General features: G+C 37.9%; 1 protein-coding gene across 2 annotated transcripts in view; it reads right to left on the bottom strand.

The window, feature by feature from the left end:
• Dpyd (dihydropyrimidine dehydrogenase) overlaps positions 1-24,631 on the bottom strand; it is an 849,077-nt gene that overhangs the window by 116,389 nt on the left and 708,057 nt on the right. The window lies entirely within an intron of this gene.

The following is a 24,631-nucleotide window of genomic DNA, read 5'->3' as shown; positions in this document are numbered from 1 at the left end:
AGACATAACCTTCAGTCATTTAACAAATGTTCATGTGCCAGATCTGTTGTAAGCAAGCAGAGCAATAGCTGGATTAGAATAGGAGTGGGAGGCAAGTGGGGAGAAACCACGGAGACACAGAAGAACCTCTAGAAGTGTTGAATCCTTCATTTAGCTTTGTGTGCTGACATTCTCACAAGCGTGAATACACATCGCAAAGCATAGGAAATTATATATTATAAACATATACAGGTTACTGCACACCAGATATGTCTCCATGCAGATGTTAAACACTGATGCCTATGGTTGAATTTTGGTATAACATAGACACTTCAGTTTTCTTGTTTTCCCTTTCTTTTGAAAATACTACCAGTGAGCTGTTCTCAAGCCTTGAAGTGGAAAAAGTGGCCTCACTAGTATTTGTCAACCTTTTGACATTCACACAGATTTCCTCTACAAGCCCATGCTTGAGAAACATACAGTTGAATTACAAAAAGAAAACAAAAATTGAACACAAAAATATTCTCCTAATGTTTTATGTCTGCGTAGGGTGTAATCCATAGCTATCCTTGACTGTATGTGGGCTGGGAACACTGACTAGTATAGGAGGAGCACAGTCAGCTAGCCTGGTAAAACTGCAGCTGTCCTGTTCTAGGTAGTGTACATAGGCATGATTGCTAGCTACTTCCCACTGAGCCAACTTGGAGTCTACTGCTGCACCTGGTGATTTGTGTCACACGACTATCAGAATGCTGAGGGCCAATGAGAAAGAGACAACACAGCTAAGAGAGTCTCTAGCTGTCAATGGGAAATCGAGGGGGGTATATAGGTTCGCCCCATATCCACATTAAACGAGTCCATTGCTTGCTTCTCACTTGACTCCCAGTGTCTGTGTCATTGACACCACCCCTTCTCACTTCCTTCCCAAAGGGGTGTCCAGATAGAGTGACCTGCAACAGACTAGGGCTTTTTTTTTAAAATGATGTTTTGACTGCTTTAGAGGTCTTTTCCAGTTTGTATCCAGATAGCAACCAATCATTCTTCAATTTCTTAATTGTTACCTTTTCAGAGAGGTTCCAGGATCCCAGAGAAGGGTAGGTATTCCTCTACATGTAGTTATCTTGATTTATAATTAATGTATGATTATATGCTTGGCAGCAGAGTCCAGAGCATCTTGGAGGCTTAACACAGGAAAATTGTTTTGTTTTTATTTTATGTGCATTGGTGTTTTGACTTCATGCATGTCTGTGTGAGGGTGTCAGATTTTGGAGTTATAGTAGTTGTGAGCTGCCATGTGGGTGCTGGGAATCGAACCTGGGCCCTTTAGAAGAGTGGCCAGTGCTCTTAACAGCTGAGCCATCTCTCCAGGACCAACAAAGGAAAAGTGTATTTATTTGGGTCACTATATTAGTTCCAGCAACCACCACATAATTTGCTATTTATTCTGTACTCAGTGAATAGAATGAGTGATTATTAAGAAAAGTTTTGGGTGAACACATGTAATAAAAATAAGTTACCTTAGAGTTAAAGAAGAAATGGAAGGCAACAGTCTCCCTAACCTGTATCAAATACACCCAGTAAATCATCCAAATAAAACTAAGAAAAGTCCAATTCACTTTTATTTTATTTTTTCAGATGTTGAATTCCTACTACAGTTGACTAATATGTGTAGACCATGGTTCTAGCGCACCCTAGTAGAGACCCACATCTGCAGATACTCAAGTTGTGCATATAAAATGGGAATAATTTTCTTTCTGCAGTATACTTTAAATCAACTCTAGATGATTTTCTATACCCAAGATAGTTCAAATACTATGTGAACTGTTCTCAGTCTTTTTCATTTGGAGGAAAATTGTCTATCCATGGCCAGGACAATTGTGAAGCATGCCTCCAGGTGAGAAGTGTTTATCTAGTTATTCTTTATCAATAAAAAATCAGGAGTCAGATATTGGAATAAGAACCTGAATGATCAGAGAAATGAAGAAGCCACCAGTGACCTCCTATCTCTTCCATTCCTCCATCTAAAAAGACTGAGATCCTCTTTCAGCCCTGTCTTATTACTTCCTATCTTCTATCAGTCCTCAGTCCTCCAAAACCTGTTTTGGTCAACTAGTGGTTAGCTCTGCCCTCTGACTCAAAGCAAACTTTATTGTCAGAATATCTTACAACACAATTGAAATTATTTCCATATATTTTCAATCTCTGATCAGTTTAAATAGTTCTTGGAGAATCTATGACATGAGGGGTGAGTTGTGGCTGTCAAGGTGCCTGCAGTGGTAGCTGATAGAAAGGAATTAGGTCAAATACGAATTAAAATTCACCCAAATGGGTAAATGAATAAGAGTCTATTTCAAAATCTTCTAAAGCCTTCTAGGCTACTGACTAAATAAGCTTTACTATAATGCATATGCCTGGCAGTACTACTTGCTAAGTAGAAATACTATTAAGTTGGTATAGAGAAAGTATTAAAATATAAGATGATTCAGAATGGGGAAGAAGTGAAAGAGTAGGAGAGGGAGGTTTACAGGAGGAGACAAAAGGAGAAGAAAGGAGAGGAGAGGAAAGGGGAGGACAAAGGCAGGGCAGGACAGGGCACAACAGGACAGGAGAGAGAATCCACCTAGCTAAGAGTCAGAGAGTCCATGATGCCTGTGTAAAAGGCAGCCAAGCATGGACTCTTCTGGATACTCCAAAGCTTAAAAGCAAGGCTAAGGAAGTAGGTCACGAAAGACACTCAGCAGAAAAGATGTGAGGGGCTTAAGTCAAGTGTTGCAGAAAGTTCTCAGGAAACTCAAAGCTGAGAAGTGATCCCTAGATTTAGCAATCCAAACAAGACTAGAGGTGCTCACATTCATAGGGAAGAAGCTACTTTTTCTTTCTGGAGGCTAAGGAATGGATGAGGACTGATAACTTAAGGTATAGGGACATTCTGTACATACAGGACATTTAGTTTCTGTTAGGGCAAAAAGAGATCTAGGAAATATTGTTTTCATTGCTCTGAATTTTATTTTTTAAGCTATTTTATGAACTTGGTTAAGACGGCCTGAATGACAGTGAGATAAGACAAAAAAACAACATAATATTTAACATGAAAGGACTTAAAATAGGCCTGGCTCTCTGGTCAACAGCTTTTAATTAGTAATATCATTTAGTTCTCAAAATAACACTAGCAAGAAGACTTATTTTTTAACCATGTTTGTGTAGATCAGGAAATGGTATCTTAAGAAGGTCAAATTAGAGACCGAAGGTCCATGTGGCATGGAAGTTCACTCATCATCACACAGGACTGATGACTTCTTAGAACTCATGATCACATAAGACTCATGACTGCACAGGACTCACGTAGTCAAATGTGAGGTACACATAAAGAGAGACAGAGGAAAAGCCATTTTAAAGTAATAATAATAATCATTCCTAAATTGTTTCAGACAAACATGTTTAGAAAAGTTTGATCTTCAAACCCAATATGGCTACCTTAAAAACAAAATCCATGATGCTGGATTAGAAATAATCAATATTTTCATTTGTTTTCTAGATTGAATAGCAAGAGTGAAAATAATGACAAACCAAACCCCTCAAAAAGCAGAAATCAAAGGTCCTAATTTCCAGTATTTAAATGTGGTTTGTTCCTATAAGGTAGGAGAAAATATAAAATTTTACTTTTCAGGCATAGCATTAATAAACTTTCTCAACATTAATGATGTTTTTGTTTTCAAAACAATTTTGAGAGCCTCAGAATTTCCTCCACAGTTTTTCTTGTGATTGTTTTTTCGTTTAGCTGTAAAAAGCAACTAATACTTTCTTTAATCTTCTTTGATCAAGCTAAGATTATATTTTTATAGTATATGTTTTTGCTATATAGTTTTAGCACATGCACATAAGAAATTTGATTTTCTGAAAATTACATCATGTCATATACTCTGTAGGTTGTTTATAATTCTTTGCTAAAAGAAATCTAGAACTATCTTCAAATGAATGAACAGGAAAACATAACCCTAGTCATTCCAAATTTTTTTTCAGAGAGAAAAATATAAAAGCTATTAATTCTCTTAATCCAGAAGCATAACATTTGTATAGGATAAACTCAACCAGGATGTGAATAATCAGAGTGCAGAATTGGTGTCTTTGATGTATTAAAGAACATGGTGAGCCATGTGCTTTATACTCTACAATGTTAAAGTTCTGCACCAGTGGGAGCTACACCAAGTATGAGAACTGAAATTTGTAGAGGGAAAAGGAATTATACTCTAGCAAGTGTATAGGGTGGTTGGTGATAGAGGCAGCAATGGATTCTGTAGGTAGATGTATATGCTGGAAGGGTCCACCTACACATACACACATACGTATGGCAGTATTCACACTATGCATCTTCATTTCTTAATTGATCTATTTCATTTTTATTGTACAATAGGATTGAATGTACTGTTTTTCCTGAGGGATTTTCTGATACTAGGAATTTTGCACATTGATATTTTCTTTGAAATTTTTAGGTTTGGGCTAAAGCTCAGTAGTAGGCATTTGCTTGGCATGACCAAAATTTGGTGTATTTAAAAAAAAACTGAATACACATGAGCCCATCTGTAGATCTCATGAAAATAAACATCGTAGGTTCTTAGTGGGATACTGGAATTAGGGCATTGGTGGCAGGTTTCTAGGATGCTGTTTGACCATACTTGGACTAGTTTGGAGTACTAGTAAAGGTCAATATCATCTACATCTAAAATACTGTCTGCAAAACATATCTCTTCTCAACAATAATATTTTTCTATTTTTCTCTATTAATTATATTAACATCTTCACAGCCCTTAAAAGAAATATTATTTATAAGTAACTGTGACTAAAGAGACAAGAATAATTTTCTGATTACATAATACTATGAGAAAATAAATTTTAGGATTTATCATTAGGAACTGGGTTTCCACTGTAGAATGTGACCTCAGAAACTGGAAGTGCTCAGCAAGGTGCCAAATTTACACTCCAGGGAGGGCAAATGATTAAAACACCAATGTATAGCTGATGTGCCTAAATGGGTGTGTTTTATATGACATTTTTTTTTTAATTTTGCAATACAATTCAGTTCTACATATCAGCCACGGATTCCCTTGTTCTCCCCCCTCCCACCCCCCTCACCTTTCCCCCAGCCCAACCCCCCCCCATTCCCACCTCCTGCAGGGCAAAGCCTTCCCTGCAGACTGAGACCAACCTGGTAGACTCAGTCCAGGTAGGTCCAGTCCCCTCCTCCCAGGCCGAGCCAAGCAATCCTGCATAGGCCCCAGGTTTCAAACAGCCAACTCATGCAGTGAGCACAGGACCCGGTCCCACTGCCTGGATGCCTCCCAAACAGATCAAGCCAATCAACTGTCTCACCCATTCACAGGGCCTGATCCAGTTGGGGACCCCTCAGTCATTGGTTCATAGTTCATGTGTTTCCATTCGTTTGGCTATTTGTCCCTGTGCTTTATCCAACCATGGTCTCAACAATTCTCGTTCATATAAACCCGCCTCATTCTCGCTAATTGGACTCCCAGAGATCCACCCGGGGCCTAGCCATGGATCTCTGCATCCAGATCCCTCAGTAGTTGGATGGGGTTTCTAGCACGACAATTGGGGTGTTTGGCCATCCCATCACCAGAGTAGGTCAGTTCGGGCTGTATCTCGACCATTGCCAGCAGTCTGTTGTGGGGTTATCTTTGTGGATTTCTATGGGCCTCTCTAGCACTTTGCTTCTTCCTATTCTCATGTGGTCTTCATTTACCACGGTCTCCTATTCCTTGTTCTCCCTCTCTGTTGTTGATCCAGCTGGGATCTCCTGCTCCCCCAAGCTCTCTTTCCCTTGACCCTCGCCCTTCATTACCCCCACTCATGTCCAGGCTGTTCATGTAGATCTCTTCCATTTCTCTGTCATTGGGTGACCCCGTGTCTTTCTTGGGGTCCTGTTTTCCAGGTAGCCTCCCTGGTGATGTGAGTAGCAGTCCAGTCATCCTTGTTCCACATCTAGTATCCTCCTATGAGTGAGTACATACCATGTTTGTCTTTCTGAGTCTGGGTTACCTCACTCAGGATGATTTTTTCTAGATCCATCCATTTGTCTGCAAACCTCATGATGTCATTGTTTTTCTCTGCTGAGTAGTATTCCATTGTGTATATGTACCACATTCTGTTTATCCATTCTTCAGTTGAAGGGCATCCAGGTTGATTCCAGGTTCTGGCTATTACAAACAATGCTGATATGAACATAGCTGAACAAGTGCTCTTATGGTGTGGTTGAGCATTCCTTGGGTATATGCCCAAGAGTGGTATAGCTGGATTTTGGGGGAGATGGATTCCCAATTTTCTAAGAAAGCACCATATTGATTTCCAAAGTGGTTATACAAGCTTGCATTCCCACCAGCAGTGGAGGAGAGTTCCCCTAGCTCCACATCCTCTCCAGCATAAGGTGTCTTCAGTGTTTTTGATCTTAGCCATTCTGACAGGCATAAGGTGGTATCTCGGAGTTGTTTTGATTTGCATTTCCCTGATGATTAGGAATGTTGAGCAATTCCTTAAATGTCTTTCAGCCATTTGAGTTTCCTCTGTTGAGAATTCTCTGTTTAGTTCTATAGCCCATTTCTTAATTGGACTGTTGGGCATTTTGATGTCTAATTTCTACAGACTGATCTCCCTCATGAACATTGATGCAAAAATACTCAATAAAATACTGGCAAACAGACTCCAAGAACACATCAAAACAATTATCCACCATGATCAAGTAGGCTTCATTCCAGGGATGCAAGGGTGGTTCAACATATGAAAGTCTGTCAATGTACTATACCATATAAACAAACTCAAAGAAAAAAAACCACATGATCATCTCACTAGATGCAGAAAAGGCATTTGACAAAATCCAACACCCCTTCATGATAAAAGTCTTGGAGTGATCAGGAATACAGGGAACATACCTAAACATAATAAAGGCAATTTACAGTAAGCCAACAGCCAACATCAAATTAAATGGAGAGAAACTCAAAGCAATTCCACTAAAATCAGGAACGAGGCAAGGCTGTCCGCTCTCCCCATACTTATTCAACATAGTACTTGAAGTTCTAGCCAGAGCAATAAGACAACATAAGGAGATTAAGGGAATACAAATTGGAAAGGAAGAAGTCAAGCTTTCCCTATTTGCAGATGACGTGATAGTATACTTGAGCGACCCCAAAGATTCCACCAAGGAACTGATACTGCTTATAAACACCTTCAGCAACATAGCAGGATACAAGATCAACTCAAAAAAATCAGTAGCCCTCCTATATACAATGGACAAAGAAGCTGAGAAGGAAATCAGAGATACATCACCCTTTACAATAGCCACAAATGACATAAAATACCTTGGGGTAACACTAACCAAGCAAGTGAAGGACCTATATGACAAGAACTTTAAGTCCCTGAAAAAAGAAATTGAAGAAGATGTCAGAAAATGGAAAGATCTCCCATGCTCATGGATAGGCAGGACTAACAAAGTAAAAATGGCAATCTTACCATACGCAATCTACAGATTTCATGCAATCCCCATCAAAATACCAATACAATTCTTCACAGACCTGGAAAGAATAATACTCAACTTCATATGGAAAAACAAAAAACACAGGATAGCCAAAAGAATCCTGTACAATAACACAACCTCTGGAGGCATCACGATCCCTGACTTCAAGCTCTACTATAGAGCTACAGTAATAAAAACAGCTTGGTACTGGCATAAAAACTGACATGTGGACCAATGGAATCGAATTGAAGACCCTGACATTAATCCGCACACCTATGAACATATAATTTTGGACAAAGAAGCCAAAAGTGCACAATGGAAAAAAGAAAGCATCTTCAACAAATGGTGCTGGCATAACTGGATATCAACATGTAGAAGGCTGCAAATAGATCCATATCTATCACCATGCACAAAACTTAAGTCCAAGTGGATCAAGGACCTCAACATAAATCCAGCTACTCTGAACCTGCTAGAAGAGAAAGTAGGAAGTAGTCTTGAACGCATTGGCATAGGAGATCACTTCCTAAATATAACACCAGTAGCATAGACACTGAGAGAAACAATCAATCAATGGGACCTCTTGAAACTGAGAAGCTTTTGTAGAGCAAAGGATATGGTCAACAAGGCAAAGCGACAGCCTACGGAATGGGAAAAGATCTTCACCAACCCCACATCTGACAGAGGACTGATATCCAGAATATATAAGAACTCAAGAAATTATATGACATTTTTTAACTGCTTAGCAGCTTTGATTAATGGCTGTTCACATGTTTGTTTAGTATAATTGGAAGCTTCTTAGTGGTTAAGGCTGGTGTACCTTTCTTCACAGCAGGGTGTTAGGTACCATTATGATGACGATTAGTGCCACCATTACTTTTATAAGTGTGAGTGTCCCTAGAGTGAGCTATTTTAAAAAGGGACTGTAAGATCCTCAGTGGGACCAGGCCCATGTGGGTACCTAAGTAGGCAGGTGGTAGCTGCCTGTGTAATGTGGTTTAAGGTATGTCATAAAGCTTTCTCTGCATCAATAGCTTTCTCTGGGGGTTTGACATGGTGCCCTAGATTTTACACTGAGTGAAGACATGCTTTATCAAAGACCCGTCTGTGAAAAAGCAATTTACAAATACCAGGGAAGTGACAGAGAGTTTAAGGGCCTATTCCTTTCCCACAATTCCTCATTTTGTGAAATTAAATTAATAGTAAATTATGCATTGACGGAGATTTATATCTTAAAAAGCTCCTTTCCCTGCTCCATTTCTTCCAGTAGTCAGAATAAACCTCATCTAGGCAGAGGATGAGGCAATAGTCTTTCCTTAAAAATGGTAAGAGATTAGATTTGAAGTATCACTTCTTAAAGTGAGATCTACTTTTATTACATATTAAGTTAAATGGTGAGAAACATATACAAATAAGGCAGGTGTGTGGCACATATCTGTAATTCTAACACTTGTGAAGGGGAAATAAAAGAATCAATGGTTCAAGGCCAGCCAGTCTCTGACACAGGGAGTTTTAAGGCCATCATGGGTTACACAGGACCCTGTCTCAAGATACAAACCAACAGAATCAAACAAAAGAGCAATATATACAAAGAGAATAGACTACTTGAGTTCCAACGAATTCTTAGATGCATATTTGTTAGCTTTCTTCACATCAAAGTAGAGATTAAACATTTTGCACATAAAAAAACCAAAGGCAATATGCTGAAGTGTTTAAAATAATAGCTGCTGCTTCATAACCTAGGTGTGGATTAGACAGGATGCAATTTTAAATTTAAAAATGTTTGGTTCAATGTCATAGAAGAAGGTTGTGACCATTGTTTTTACTTCCATTAAGTAAAAAAATAAAAGCTTTGGTGTTGGTCAATTATCTATGTGTGGGACACAGTTCTCACTGGGGGTTATATCATTCACCCCCAGTGAGAGTCACCCCACCCCTTTCCAGTCTGAGACAAGTAGATGAATTCTTGCTGTGAACATTTACTTGGCTCTTAGTGGTATGTGTGGAAACTGAAGGTCAGACTGACAGATGGTACTAGACTGCACTGATGCACCTTCAGGAGAGTAGAATTTAAAGTACCTAGCAATGATCAAGTGAAAAAAAAATCCTTGCTTATTCCAAATCCCCAGTTTCCTTTTAAGTATTCAAGATAATTTATTAAGATGCTATCAAATCTAATTCCAGACTATAATCCCAAATAAGTAATCTGGCAAAGAAACAGTTTGTAAAATCCAAGCACCCTGAGACCTGCTTGAGTTTGGTGTAAGACAGTAGCATGTTTTTTCAAATGAGAGTTTGAAATGTGCTATAGTTCTAAAATGAAGATCTTGATCTGTGAGATATAACTCAGATAAATGTATGACCATAATTATCCTCTTTTTATTTCTTATCGCACAAGCAGACAAACTACCACCCAGGGATAAGGATGCAAATGCAACAATGGTCCTCATGTTCCCATCCACAGACTGTTATAGAGCTACCAAGGATTCCAATATCTTCTCATGAACACTATCCACCCATGAAATATGGATTGGAAAGTATCAACCAATCATGTTTTAAACAGATTTTAAGAAATTTAATTATGTGTATGCCTTTTCTTGATATGTACATGTGTATGCAAATGTTGAAGAGGTGAGAAGATAGTGTCTGAGCCCCCAGAAATGTAGTTACAAGTATTAATGAATTGCCTTATGTGAGTGGTGGAAACTTAACTTGGTTCCTCTGCCATATGAGTATATTAACTACTGAGCAATCTCTCTGGGCCCCTATCTAGTCAAGTTTAAAGAATCCTCGGGAACAAAACAATCCATCTTTACTAATCTATTCTGATAAAAGGTTAAACTGTTTAAATGATGTCAAACATCTGAAATATTTTAATGAGCATTTTAGTTTCTAGATATGATGTTCATAAATCAGAAATATTTAGGTTATGATTTATTTTCCAAAATATGCTCAAAATAATATGAAAGGAAATGAATTTTTTTGTTTTCCTTTTGCACATTTAGCTTCCATATTGTCTAGATTCAGAGTGCAGAAAGGTTAAAGCTCTGTCCCTGGTCATACAGCTCATCAGGGCAGGGCTGGCTCCCACCCTGTCCAAAACTGTGGCACTACCTTTGCTGTCTACATATCAGAGAATGATGTGGTGCTTGGATGAGAATGACCCCCATGGGATCATATACTCAGTCCTCAGTTGGTAGAACTATTTGGGAAGGATTAGGAGGTGTGGCCTTGTTGGAGGAAGTGTATCACTAGGGGCAGGGGTGGGCTCTGAGCTTTCAAAAGACTCAGGCCATTTGAGTTAGCTTTCTCTGTCTCCTGGTTGTGTCTGAAGATGGGATTACTCTAGCACCATGCCCACCTGCCTGCTGCCATGCTCCCTGCCAAGATGGTCATAGACTGTAGCCTTCTGAAATTGCAAGCACCAAATAAACTCTTCTATGGGCTGCTGTGGTCATAGTGTCTTATTGCAGCAATAGAAAAGTAACTAAAATAACTGGGAAGTGTGATGTTCTGTTTATAAGTGACGAAACCCAAACTAAACAGTGAACAACCCAAAATCACAAGATCGGTAGAAAAAAGGGAGGACTCGGAATTCCTGATTTCTGTAGATATTCTGTGGATCCTTATTTAAGCAAAACTTCTCTTTAATGTGGCAGAGGCCTTGCATATGCAGAAAAGTGCTTATTAATACTTTTCATCAGAAAGATCTTATTGCAAAATGATTCCAAACACGTTGATAAATAATGGCATAAACCCATGGGTATTTATCTTTTAAAAATCTCTGTATTCGTATGACCCACTTCGATATTTACTGCTGAAACTCAAAACAGACCTTTGTTGTGCTAGGGAGGTAGCACAACAAAACATTCAATCCCACCTTTCCCTGCCCACAGATTAATAACATCACATTTTCCAGTAGCATATAATTAGTAATTCCTCACTCAGAGTTGAGGTCTGACCATTACTGATAAATATACTTTTAAAAATGGTGAATAATATATATTGTTGAAGTAATAATCTGAATAACAATATCACCCTGTGAGCTTCTGGTACTACATAAACACGACATTGCTTACTAGAATTCATGAATAAAAACACCAAATTATAATTTTATGAAAATAGAGGTAAAAAGACAGCCCCTGGAGATACATATTATTTAGTGAGCTGGATCGAGATGTATTTGTATATTCACATAAAACTAGAACTCTTCCTTGTTCTATAGTGTTAGTTTCCATTTGTTGGAGCTGTACAACATCAAAGTCATGATGTCCCCCTATATTGCATTTAGCAGTAATGTAGCAGACGATGTGAAGAAATCAAAGTGAGAGTTTCTAAGTAGATTCCTGGCAATTGAGACAGCAGGCTCTTTCATCTGCTCAGTAACTGTGGTAGTGCATTGATTTAAACTCCTTCTGAGATCTCAAATGCTTTTATATTCTTAGGTCTCTCAAGCAGCCCTCCCCAAGTGATAAAATTCTAGCATTCAGCAGAATACCATCTTGTTTCCCCCCAAAGGAGAAGGCTTATTTCAGCTTTGCTATGAAACTGCACTGGATCACTAAGTAAAATAGTTGTCCAAATGTCACTCTATTAAGAAATCTGGCTTTGAGCTCACTTTTCTATGTTCTGACCACAGCAAATTGGATTGGAGGAGAAAGAACAACAGATAGCCTCACAGATGTGGCTTTCCAAAGGTTCAACTCAGGATAAAGTCTAATGGAAAAGCAGTTCTGCTTATTAAATATTTTTAAAGTTTTTCTTTTTAAATCATGACTCATTAATACATCCTGACAGTATATGAGTGACTTATCCTGTTTTTTTTTTCCACTTGGTTTATCTTCTTACTTAACCTCTTAAATTATACCATGTCTGACAAATTCAAAGTACCTGAATTCCCTCCTGCCCAATCAAGAAAGGACTTTTTTGAGCTTGCAAATTCATCTTTTCAATGTCAGTCTGTAGCTATTCTTTGTCTAATTAATTTTTTAATACAAGTTCAACTAAAGTGAGGGTGAAGAGAATAAAGTGTTTTTAAAATATATCTTACTGAGATCCAAACCACATTTGGCCAATTAGAATAACTATCAGTTCTCTGAGGCATGACTGGTAGGTAACAGGTTACCAATTCAACTACCACTCAGAAGTGCCTACAGGGCTGATCTCTACTGTACTTTGGTGGTGAGGTGATTGAACTGAGGATGGTCTGGATTGATTACTCAAAGGGCTGTGCTCTGCAGGGGAAGCCTCCCCTGGCCCTCTCCTTGTATCTTTCCTTTATAAATTGAGCTCCTCCTGGATTCAGATCTCAATAATAGCCTGAACGAAGAAATAATAATAATAAAAGAATCATATAGAGGCACAGTGCCTCTAGCCTTTCATGTGAGTCTAGAGGTAAATGGGGCAAGTCCAGCTCAACATGTGGAGCTGAAGAATGGTGATTGCTCTTTCGCATCTTCAAAGACAGGACTGTTGATGGCTCTGACTCCCTATGGACATAAATACAGTTCTAAAAAGAGTACAGCAGCCCCAGAGTTCATAAACCAACAGGCTCCTGGGAACAGCATTTGCTGGTCATGGCTGTGGCTGCAGTTTCTGGAAGCTTGATCAATTTGCTCCATAGGCAGCAGAAATTTCTAGTAAAAGAATTTCTCATTTTCCTGGGTCAGATTTTAGTGTAGCACCTTTTTACCACATTTATCTTCCATCACTCTTCAGTGACAGGTGGTGGCGAGTGGTTCTGCCTGGACCACTGTGCATGCTCAGCTCCTCTCACAATGAAAGTAGAGTAAGAAAAGGAAACCACACATCCAAACAATAGCTATCATATGACTAAAGTCTGAAAAAGACTCCTTTTCAATACAGTCAGCACAACTGTGGAGACTTGATTTGTCATGTCATTTACTAAAACACCACATAGAATGTTGACCACTAAAGGAAAATAAAGACATTAAAATAGGGGCTGGAGAGATGGATCAGTGGTAGTAGCACTTGCTCCTCTTGCAGAGAACCTGGATTCTTTCCCCACAACCCACATGGTGCCCTACAACCATCTCTAAGTCCATTTTCTGTGGATCCAACATTCTTTTCTGGACTCCATAGACACCGTATGCCTGTAATACACATACATACATACAGACAAATCATTTATATGTTTAAAATAAAAATAAACATGCCTTTACAATAAAATGATATCAAGATAGTGTTAGTAAATGAAAAACATTTTCTCATTATGCATAGTAAAAGTATATCTCCACCAAGTTCAACAACTACATCAGAATCCACAGAAACCCACACTGAATACTTTTCTTTTGAATTGAATTATTTTTAGCTTCTATATTCTTCATGGTAACTCATAAATTTTAATTTATTTGTCTTACTCCTTAATTGTTGTTTGAATCCACTGACATCATTCCAAATGTAAGAATCAATTCCACTTCTTCCACATCTTGCTGATAGTCAAACTTCTACTAACAACAGCTCTACCCTGGAGAAAGTTTTTGTCATTTAGTGTTCCCAGTCTGGAGACACAAATTATGAGAGCAATTGTTACTAGATTTTATTTCCTTTAAGGATAACTGAAAGGAATTTGTACCTCAGAATTCGCTGAAGATAATATTAGCAGTTGCTGAACTAACTCATAGTATCAAATCCAACATATGTAGTATTCTAAACTACTAACCTCCACACAGTTAGTACATATGTGTGCATATATGTACTTATGTTAAGACATTCATATGATGACATATTTACATTTGCTATATGGTTGTATAATTTAGTGGAGATAAAATATACTGCTGTAGACAAAATGGAGCCATAGAGGCTACAGAAAACTTTACTATACTCTTTTGCATCTGGATTCTCTAATATTTGGGACTCTGTATCATACACATATCCAAGGCAGTCCAGTTTTGTCTTATGATCAAGAACCATGCTTTATTTTTAAATAGCACTTTATCTTTAATAATTTCAAGTTCTTGCTTTAAATAAATTCATTATTTTATCAATTTATTTCAAGGAATCTAAGGTAGCCGATCAAATTTATTATTCTGTACATTTGGGTAAATATTGACATTCAAAATGCTCTGCTCTTCTCTAATTCATGCCTTAAAACCACCTCATTTATGCAGCAAGGGTTTTGTCTCTGCTTTTGCTAGATATGCAGCCATTGATATTTAAAGCCTTATTTTGCACTCTGACCATGAGACAAATTCTTAAACTCACTATTTCATTAAAGAAAAAAAACCTTTTTTTTTTTTTACTTCTCAATTTCCCACCCATTCCACTATTCTTTCACTCAAGAAATACTAATTCATGCACTAACACTGGTTTGTTTCCACACCCTATTATTGAGCATATCCTATGACTGCAGTATCCTGGGGTTAGGCTGCTTGCTTTCTGTCTGTGGAGATGCACCTTCTGCACAGAACTGTCGAGAGACCCAACTGAGATAAGAATTAGGAAGCGCTAGTTATCAGGAAGGCATTGTAGGTATGTACTTAAGACAGTGTGCCTGATTCAGAAAGAAAGACACCTGTCTACATAGGGAATTTTGTGCCTTAATGCCTTCAAACTAAATTCTAAGATAAGTTACTCCATAGAGACCTAGGAGTAAAATGATGATGTGTATGTTTTAAACTACTTAATTACACAAAACTAAATACCTTAGAGAATTTTGATACTGGGGAAGGACTGAGTACCAATTTTCATGCTTCAAAAATATGAACTAAATAAGCCATCATCATTCCATCAATCAATTACTATACTACAGACTTTAAGTCAATTATTAAACATGAATTAGGGCATCAAATGTAGCCAGAAGGTTTCTTTGGTCCCACCAGGTGCCTTCAGTCCTGTGACCTACTTATAAAATAATCACTCAGAAGCTTATATTAATTATAACTGCTTGGCCATTAGCTCAGGCTTATTACTGACTAGCTTGTTAATTGTTATCTATGTTTAGTGGCTTTGTACCTTTTCTCAGTTCTGCCTTTCCATCTTGCTTCCTGTGTGTCTGGCTAGTGAGTCCTGACTCAGCCTTCCTCTTCCCAGAATTCTCCTCTATGCTTGCCCCACCTATACTTCCTGCCTGGCTACTGGCCAATCAGCATTTTATTTATCAAACAATCAGAGCAACACATATTCATAGCATACAGAATGACATCCCACAGCAAAGTTCCTCTTCCTTTTGCTGTGTAGATCCATGAACTTGCAATATGCAGTGTATTTGGTCATAATGAATTCACTAGTGATTTAATTGATTGTTTTCTCTTGTATCATTGCTTTTGGTCCAGTAATGAGAAAAGCCACAGAACTTTTCTCTCACATCATAGGTGACATTCCCACATCTAGTGTGATTTGGATGGAGTTAATATCCATGGTGTAGTGATTGATTTAGGGAAGGCAGTAATGAGATTACAATTCATGCCCGTAAAGCCTGACATCTGAAATCCTATCATTTTCCACATGAAGAAATATGTTAAATATTATAATATCTGACATGTCTATCACTGTGGGATTAAACCAGCTATCTGAAACATTGGTTTGATATTTTGATCCTTAGACACATTATCTTCTTTTGTCTTACAAACACAGAATAATTGATTTGAGGATAATAGAGGTTTATATTTGCATGCTCTCAGTTTTAATTCCAAGAAGTATTAATATGTCCTCCTGGTTTAGCTCTCTCACCTTAAAAAAAAAAAGAAGTCAATAGTAAGCATGGCTCTTTCCTATGATTATGTGGGGCATAATACAGTAAGAAAAGTATTTAACTAGGGGCATTCATGTTTTCAGCATGAGACTCTGGTTTGAAAATTCCAACAAGTTAATTTCTCTCCTCTCTCTATTGACACCCCCCCACCCGCACCCCCCCACACTCACACTCACTCAATGTGTGGGCAATCTGAGTAGCTAAACACAGCAGGAAAGCACAGGAATTAATTAGTATATTTAGTAAGGGTCGTGAACAGACTTACCTCTCTTTGGAAGGAAATATTTTCTAGATTTTTTATTTATTTATGTATTCGATTTCTTCTAACCTTTTCCTCAAACAGTCATAATCTTCTAAAGCTTCAAGACAATCTCTGATAACCCATTGATTGGTATATTATAGGCATGTGTGTTATGGGGTAAACAACAGTTTTCTGATAGTAGTTAGGAGCTATTCCACAGGCAAGAACTCATACCTGATACTGTAAACCTGGCCCAAAATAGTGACTAGGATGGCCATACACTAGAGATTACTGACAATGACCTGTGGATTATTCAATATGTGGTCACTTACTGTCCACACTTGAACATCTACTTATATAAATATAGAGAACTAGACAACCATTCTTTTCTTTTAGCACTTATCCAAATACATGTATCCACATATGTTATTCTAACCTCTGTGACATGTCCTAAGATACAAAAATGCAATATACCTTATCTTAGGGGTAAGACATGCACTCATTTATCAGCACTAAGTTATGCATGTAGTTTCAGGCTGGGTAAAAACATGTCTCCAAAGTACCAAAGAAAGCAGATGCAGCTGCCTATCCAGTATCTTCATCAAGTACTGTATCTTTCTGTCATGACTGTGCTGGCTCATATTTTGACAGCATGATACAAATTAGAGTTATTTGGGTAGAGGGACTCTCAATTAAGGAATTGCCCCCATAAGATGTGCCTATAGGCAAGTCTGTAGTCTATTTTCAGTATGAGAGATTAACATGGGTGGACCCAGCTCTTTAGGGGCAGTGTCATCCCTAAGCAAAACAAGAAAGCAGGCTGAACAAGCTATGAAGAGCAAGCCAGTGAGCACACTTCCTCCATGGCCTCTGTATCAGTTCCTACTCCAGGCTCCTGCCTTGGCTTCCCACCTTGACTTCTTGGACTGTGGGCTATCATATGATACAAACCCTTCTCTCTAATGTTGCTTTTGGTCATGTTTTATCAGAGCAATAGAAACCCTGCCTTGTCTGTCGCTAGAGAGCATTCCAAGATTTCCTGCTCCTGGCAGCCTACAATTCTATTAGTTCAAACCCTACAACTCATGCTTTATTCCTTTATTTTCTTGTCTATAAACACCTGGTGTTCAGCAAGCTTTGGAGTACTTCAACTATGTCATATGGATCTGCTTGTCACTGCTCTAATCGATTGCCATCTCTCACCTGGACTATTGCCACAGCTTCCTTTTTCCATCCTTAGGCTTCCATGAAATTACTGATATAAGCAGCAGCTCGCATTGTTATTTTAAAGTACTAACTGGTTCAGACCACTGATGGAGTCCATCAATGTCTCACCACATTTAGAAATTTGGAACATCTTCTACAAGCACTGGGTGATCTGATCCTCCCTCATGGACCTTCTTTGAGGACATCAAGTTTATTTTTGTCTTAGGAGCCTTACCTTGTCTATCTGCAATGTTCTTCTTCATATCGTCACTGAGAGGAGTGAATCATCTCATTCAGTTCTCATTTCAATGGACACCTATGAGGACTTCCCCTACCAAACAAGCTAGCAACTCAGTCACTATTATCATGTTGTCTAATTTAAATTTTCTCTGTAATAGCTCTTACTATCTGACATTGCTCTTGTAGATTTTGTTGATTTGTTTTTTAAAGAACATTTATTTAGCAAATGTATACAATAAAGTACATTTTCATCTAACTGTGCCCTCCCCCATCTCTTTACTTCTTTCAAGTGTCATGTGACCATATGCCTACCTCCATCTTTTCTAATCGTCCATTTTCATGTTCGGCCCTCTCTTGCTCTCTTCTAGTTTTTCTAAGTTTTAAACGTATTTATGTGCTACATGTTCCCTAAACAATGTGTGTGTGTGTGTGTGTGTGTGTGTGTGTGTGTGTGTATGTGTGTGTGTGTACAAACGATCTGCATGTGAGAGAGAAATGCAGTTTTAATCTTTCTGAATTTGGGTCACCTCACTTTACTTTGCCTCATACCTGTCACATTCAATAACTTGCGTGAATGAACCCAGATTATGACTACCACATTGATACTTAACACTTTGATATCAGGAGGCTCACACCTGGATTTCTCAACAAGCATTATTTGTTGATATATTGAGGACAATGTCTGAACAATCTACTTAGCTTTTCCTGAACCATATATAATTTGGGAGTAAAAACACTTGCTTCAATCATGAGAATTTGTAAAAACTGTGATCAGTACTTGTGAGAAAACATTCTCATTATAACAACTGAATACACAGGAAATCTAAGTTTACCTTTACCAAGAATATGCTAAATATGCAGACGTATTTAAATGTATTTGTTTTTACATTTTGAAAGTATCTAAGTAATTAATTTATTCCATTTGAGGTAATGAAAAAAAATCAATGTGTTCTTAAATTAAGGACTCATAATTTTCCACCAAGACATAAAAAGACAAACAAAACCAAAAACAAAACAAAAACTAGGCAATTCTAGAACTCTTAGAGATCAACCTGCCCCTGCATTTTGAATGCTGGTATTAAAGTTTTATGACATCATAATGGATCACCTTTCAGAAATTTTACTAACATGAATAACTCTCAATTCAAATTTCAAACCTTTAGCATTAAGTGATATCTATTTGTACATTAAGCTGTCCTATTTTTTGACAAACATTACTGTGCTATCACTGGCATGAAGTTTACATGTGATGAATTTGTAGGCCAAGGATCTTTAAGAAGTTTTGAGAGCTGTGCAACAGTTACTAAAAACTTATCATGTGAAATGACCTTGTGCCTTCTGGGAGGTGTTCTCTACCACCTTGCTAATGACTTGTATTCTGTGTTGACAGACTTGACACTTATAATAATAATTTCTGTTTTATAAAACAAAAATGACCTACATTTCATATATCCAACAGGTCCTTTGTGTTTGTTTGCCTTCACTCATTTTTTATACATGTTCAAACAGTCTGTGTTATTACAGTGCCAGCTCCTGCACCACAGAATAGCATTCCATGCTGTGCATGTATTTTACTTTGTTTATCCACTTATCCTGTTGGTAGGGATCTGAATTGTCTCCAGTTTTTAGATATTTGCAATATTGCTGCTTTGACAATCTATATATAAGTCATTTTGGTTGATACATGTTTTTTTTTTCTTATTTTAAATAAATACTCTGAAGGGGAATTACTGGACAGTATGTAGTGACATCATCTTACTTTTCAATAGACAATACATGGAAACTCACAATTTCTTCACAAGTATGACTTTTTAGCGTCTGCCTTTTGACACCTCCATTCTAGTGCTTTCCTGCCTGGCCCACAGTCAGGACAAATCTCTCTCACCTGCCAGTCCCACAGCCGCTCAGACCCAACCAAGTAAACACAGAGACTTATATTGGTTACAAACTGTATGACCGTGGCAGGCTTCTTGCTGACTGTTCTTATATCTTAAATTAATCCATTTCTATAAATCTATACCTTGCCACATGGCTCGTGGCTTACTGGCATCTTCACATGCTGTTTCTCATCGTGGCGGCTGGCAGTGTCTCTCTGACTCAGCCTTCCACTTCCCAGCTTTATTCTCCTCCTTGTCCCGCCTATACTTCCTGCCTAGCCAATGGCCAATCAGTGATTTATTTATTGACCAATCAGAGCAACACATTTGCCATACAGAACATCCCACAGCAGCATAGTACAACCAAACATGAGATATCAAAATAAGACTCTAGAGCAAACAGTCTGAACTTAGACACTGCCATCTGACCATCCTCTACCTTTACATTTCTGTCTACAGAGTAGAGACAACAGCACTGACTTAGTCTATGAGGGCTGCTATCACAATAGTATTCGGTGGATGAAATAACAAATGTTTATTTTTCAGTTTGGAACCTGGGAACTCCTTAGTCAAGGTGCCATCAGATTTGGTATATGGTGAGATGCATGGACAGCCTTACTCTTGTGGCATCCCTAAATGGTAGAGGAGTAAGAAAGCTCTTCGGGGTTTCTTCTTTGAAACAATTAATTTCATATATAAAAACTGTTATTTTGAATTAGCCAAATTACCTCCTGATACAATTTACATTATAGTGCAGGATTTGAATCAAAACATACAGAGGAGGTAGTCTATAACAAGAGCTACCTTATGGGGTTATTAGTAGTGTTGATGAATTAATATAGCTTAGTCTATAAAAGTGTCTGACACATAGTAAATTCTACATGAAGATGGGCTATTTTCATTTTGTTTTATTAAAGTTATAACATATTTAGCCTATTTATACATTATAGTTAGTTCTGGAAGATTGTTCTTATTCTCATTAAACTTTTTAAAATGATATTTACTTGTTTATTTATTTTTTGTGTATACGTATATGTGCGTGTGTGTGTTCAAGTGCACATACACACTTGTGCAGTCAAACAACAACTTTCAGGGCTCACTTTTCCCCTTCTGCCATGTGGGTCCAGGGGTTGAACCCAAGTTATCAGTCTTGTTGCAGTCACATTTTCCTGCTGAGCCATCTTTCCAGCCCCTGTTACCTTCTCCTATTGAGTATGACTTGTGTGATACTGCTTCAGGCACTCCAGGGAATTATCCTCAAGTCCAGGCCCCAGAATGACATGTACTAGCAACTAAAGCCAGTAAAGACCTGAAAAGGCCAGTCGAACCTACCAGACCACTGCTAATCACAGGGTTTAGACTGCAGCTTGTGAGCAAATAGTGCTCTATTTGATCCATAAAATACACTATCCAGATAAAACAGCGAAGATTGTCACAGAAAGTTGTTGTCCCTTTAAAATGTCAATTACATGGCTGTGAAGAGCTTCTGCCTCCTCTCCTTTATGACATCTATTTGTTTCTTTGTCCCATTTCTTCTCTACTCACTGGCTTTGTAGCCAATGATTCCTGAGTGCTTAAAAGCAAACAACAAATAAGAAAAAAGGCAAAGGAGTGGCATTCCTCATGAGGTCATAGTGCCCATTTTAGACCATTTTCTAAAATCATAAGGCCCTGTCTTCCTCATGTCTTTTCCTACTAATATCTAGAGAGGGAGCTCAGAAGTCATGCTAATCCTTTAAAAAAATCTACTCCTGAAAGTGTTCCAGAGTATGTTCCACGGGAATCTAGGTGAAAGCAAGCTGTGATCATTTTTGTATGCTTAAGTCACTGTTTCCTAATCTCTCCTTGTTACAATTATTGAGGCTCCATTTGAATCTCCCAACAGCAAACCACATTTTACTTGGTACCACCCACCTTCTTCCCCTTTGGAACCTTATTAAAGGCATGCATTAAATCTAGGTTATGTTATGGCAAAAGTATCATTATGACACTGGATGCCATTCCCATTTCCCTATGTAACTACCCAGTTTTATGAGTGTATTATTCAACTATTTGTGGAGTATAAGGTTTTTTCTATTTCTGAACTTCTTTGCTCCTATGAAAACAGTAGGGACTTACTTTGTTTAGTAGAGGAAAAGATACATAGAAGTAGGTCCACCAAAATATGAGGCAGGAATTGCTTATACTGTTAGCTTAGTAATATGCAAGTAATAAGTTATTTATCATGGTGACCATTCAAACAGGGTCTTGATTTTCACAAGTGTAGAAGCAGTTAGTGTTTTGGACTGAGTGACTCCATGTCCTATGTCTTGGGGTATGAAATGTCCCTTCACCAGAAGATAAAGTCTAGAAGGATGGGAAAGTTAACCCCTCAGAAGGATGAAATTCAGGTAGAAAAGAAAATGATGTGGCAGAATATTTCCTCCCAATTTTCCCATGATGGTTGTCCTAGGATGCTGTGTTCAGTTGACTGTGTCTTTGTAAACAAGGAGGTAGGTGTAGCTCAGCTATAATTGACCTATATACAATCCCATTTCCCTCTCTCAATTCTAAGTTTTCTTACCTTTTATACTATAGGTATTATTCCCAATAAACATAATTATGCTTTACCCTCTCTTTAGGCTCTGTATTACATGAAAACAAGCTGACTTACAGCAGTGCAAAGTTAGAATAGAGGACTGTAAATTTCAGTTTAAAATTCCGTGTCAGTGTATCAGACTACTGATGGATAATGATGATGGTGCTGCTGCTGCCTGACATCTGGTACCAGTAGCCTTATTTTATTCCATGTTTTGTCTGACAAGCTTTATATGTGACCATACTTAAGTATGACATCCTTAATATGAGGCATTACTATTTCCACATCAGAACAAAATTAAGTAGAACATATTTTCATGTATAATGAGTCCAAACTCATATAGCTGATGAGCAGCAGAGCTAAAATTTAAATCTAAGCAATCTGATGCATCTTCATTTGTGTTGAAGTTTCCATGAGTAAGGGGGAGCTTCCTGTTGCTATTTGGCAATTTCAATATTGATATCGCTGTGTGAGTAACTGACACTGGAATGAACTATGTGAATCTTTGCAAGCTGGTTTATGATGAGATCATGTGTCTAGATAGTAGATATCTCTTTCAGGAATATGTGGCATCAGTTTTGACCTCCCAGGCCATTCAGCTCATATGTTCAAGATGAAGCATTTCAAAGTACTCGTAAGATGAATTGATCTCTATCCTATCTGTAGAAAAGTACTTCTCTCCCACTCTAGAGACTACTGAAGGTTATGCTTCACTTTGTATTTGATTCAGGGAATTTTAATTTTGTTACACATCATTTTATCTACTACCACACAGTTTCTAGCACATCTGTTCTGCACACAAAAGGACATGTTTATGCACAGGCTCATTATGTTCCATCATCACGAGGATAAAAATACAAAGGTTCCCACTTTATGTGGTCTAGATACTTATGACTGAAAATGACCTATATTTTTTTCCTTTCCGTGGCTCTATTTAAAATAATGACTACAGACTCTTTAAATAGAAGGTCTTTTGTGTTGATGGACAGAACAGGGGATCAGATCACCTGTGGTGATTGCAAATTAATGCTCTCTTGGTAATGCATTAACTGTACACTATTGATCTACAATGGAATAATTGGGACTCCTAATAAGTCATTTTTATTTCCTTGAGATTTTTAGGGTGATGTATGCATATGTGTGTGTTTGCTCTTACTACTTTTTCTGCAATGCATTTTTCTTTCACATATGATTTTCTCTTTTTTAATATCCCAGAGTGAGATCATTTCTAACTTGTAATTAGAAGCCACAAAAATTCATATCTCTGTCTCAAAAAGCATTTCTTTTAGAAATCTACTGAACTGTATCTTGATGCGTAAGCCTCATATATGATGCATAAAGATTCATATTTCTAGACTGCTATGCTTTTGAATGGTTTTATTTTACTTAGATATACTAAAAATCCATTTGGTCCTTTATACAAAATTGCAGTTTGTTGAGAAGCCTGCTGCAAAACATTTGAAAGTTTCCTTTAAACACATGTCATCTTGGGAACTTGTATGTGCTGTGGGATGGTCTGTATGTCAAATTACTCTGATTGGTCAATAAATAAATCACTGATTGGCCATTGGCTAGGCAGGAAGTATAGGCGGGACAAGGAGGAGAATAAAGCTGGGAAGTAGAAGGTTGAGTCAGAGACACTGCAGGCTGCCACGATGAGAAACAGCATGTGAAGATGCCAGTAAGCCACGAGCCATGTGGCAAGGTATAGACTTATAGAAATGGATTAATTTAAGCTGTAAGAACAGTTAGCAAGAAGCCTGCCATGGCCATACAGTTTGTAACCAATATAAGTCTCTGTGTTTACTTGGTTGGGTCTGAGCGGCTGCGGGACTGGCAGGTGAGAGAGATTTGTCCTGACTGTGGGCCAGGCAGGAAAACTCTAGATACATGTATGATTTCCCTTTTAAGAATGAACTTTAAAGAGATTTATAAATAGTTTATTTTAGAAACAAAAAACTAGGTATGGGAGGAGAAGATGCAAAAATCTCATAGGGTAAATAATTATGTATATCTTCATGGAATATTACTACTGATCATATTCATATTTCCTTATGTTTGTGTCAAAGGTTTGTTTTAAAATGTGTGTGTATGCACATGCCACAACATACATGTGAGCACCAAAGTACAGTTTGCTGCAGTTGGTACTTTCATTCTACTGTGGTGGTTCTAGGAATGTATCCCAGTTCTTTAGGCTTAGCAACAGGTACCTTTATTCACCAAGCCATCTTACCAGCACTTGTACCAAAAATTCAATGTGTAATTATCCTTCTATGTGTTC

The sequence above is a fragment of the Peromyscus californicus genome, unplaced genomic scaffold, assembly GCF_007827085.1.
Source record: "Peromyscus californicus insignis strain IS unplaced genomic scaffold, ASM782708v3 Scaffold_9__1_contigs__length_137607984, whole genome shotgun sequence".
Taxonomy (NCBI): Eukaryota; Metazoa; Chordata; class Mammalia; order Rodentia; family Cricetidae; genus Peromyscus; species Peromyscus californicus.
This window is presented reverse-complemented; position numbering and strand designations above follow the sequence as displayed.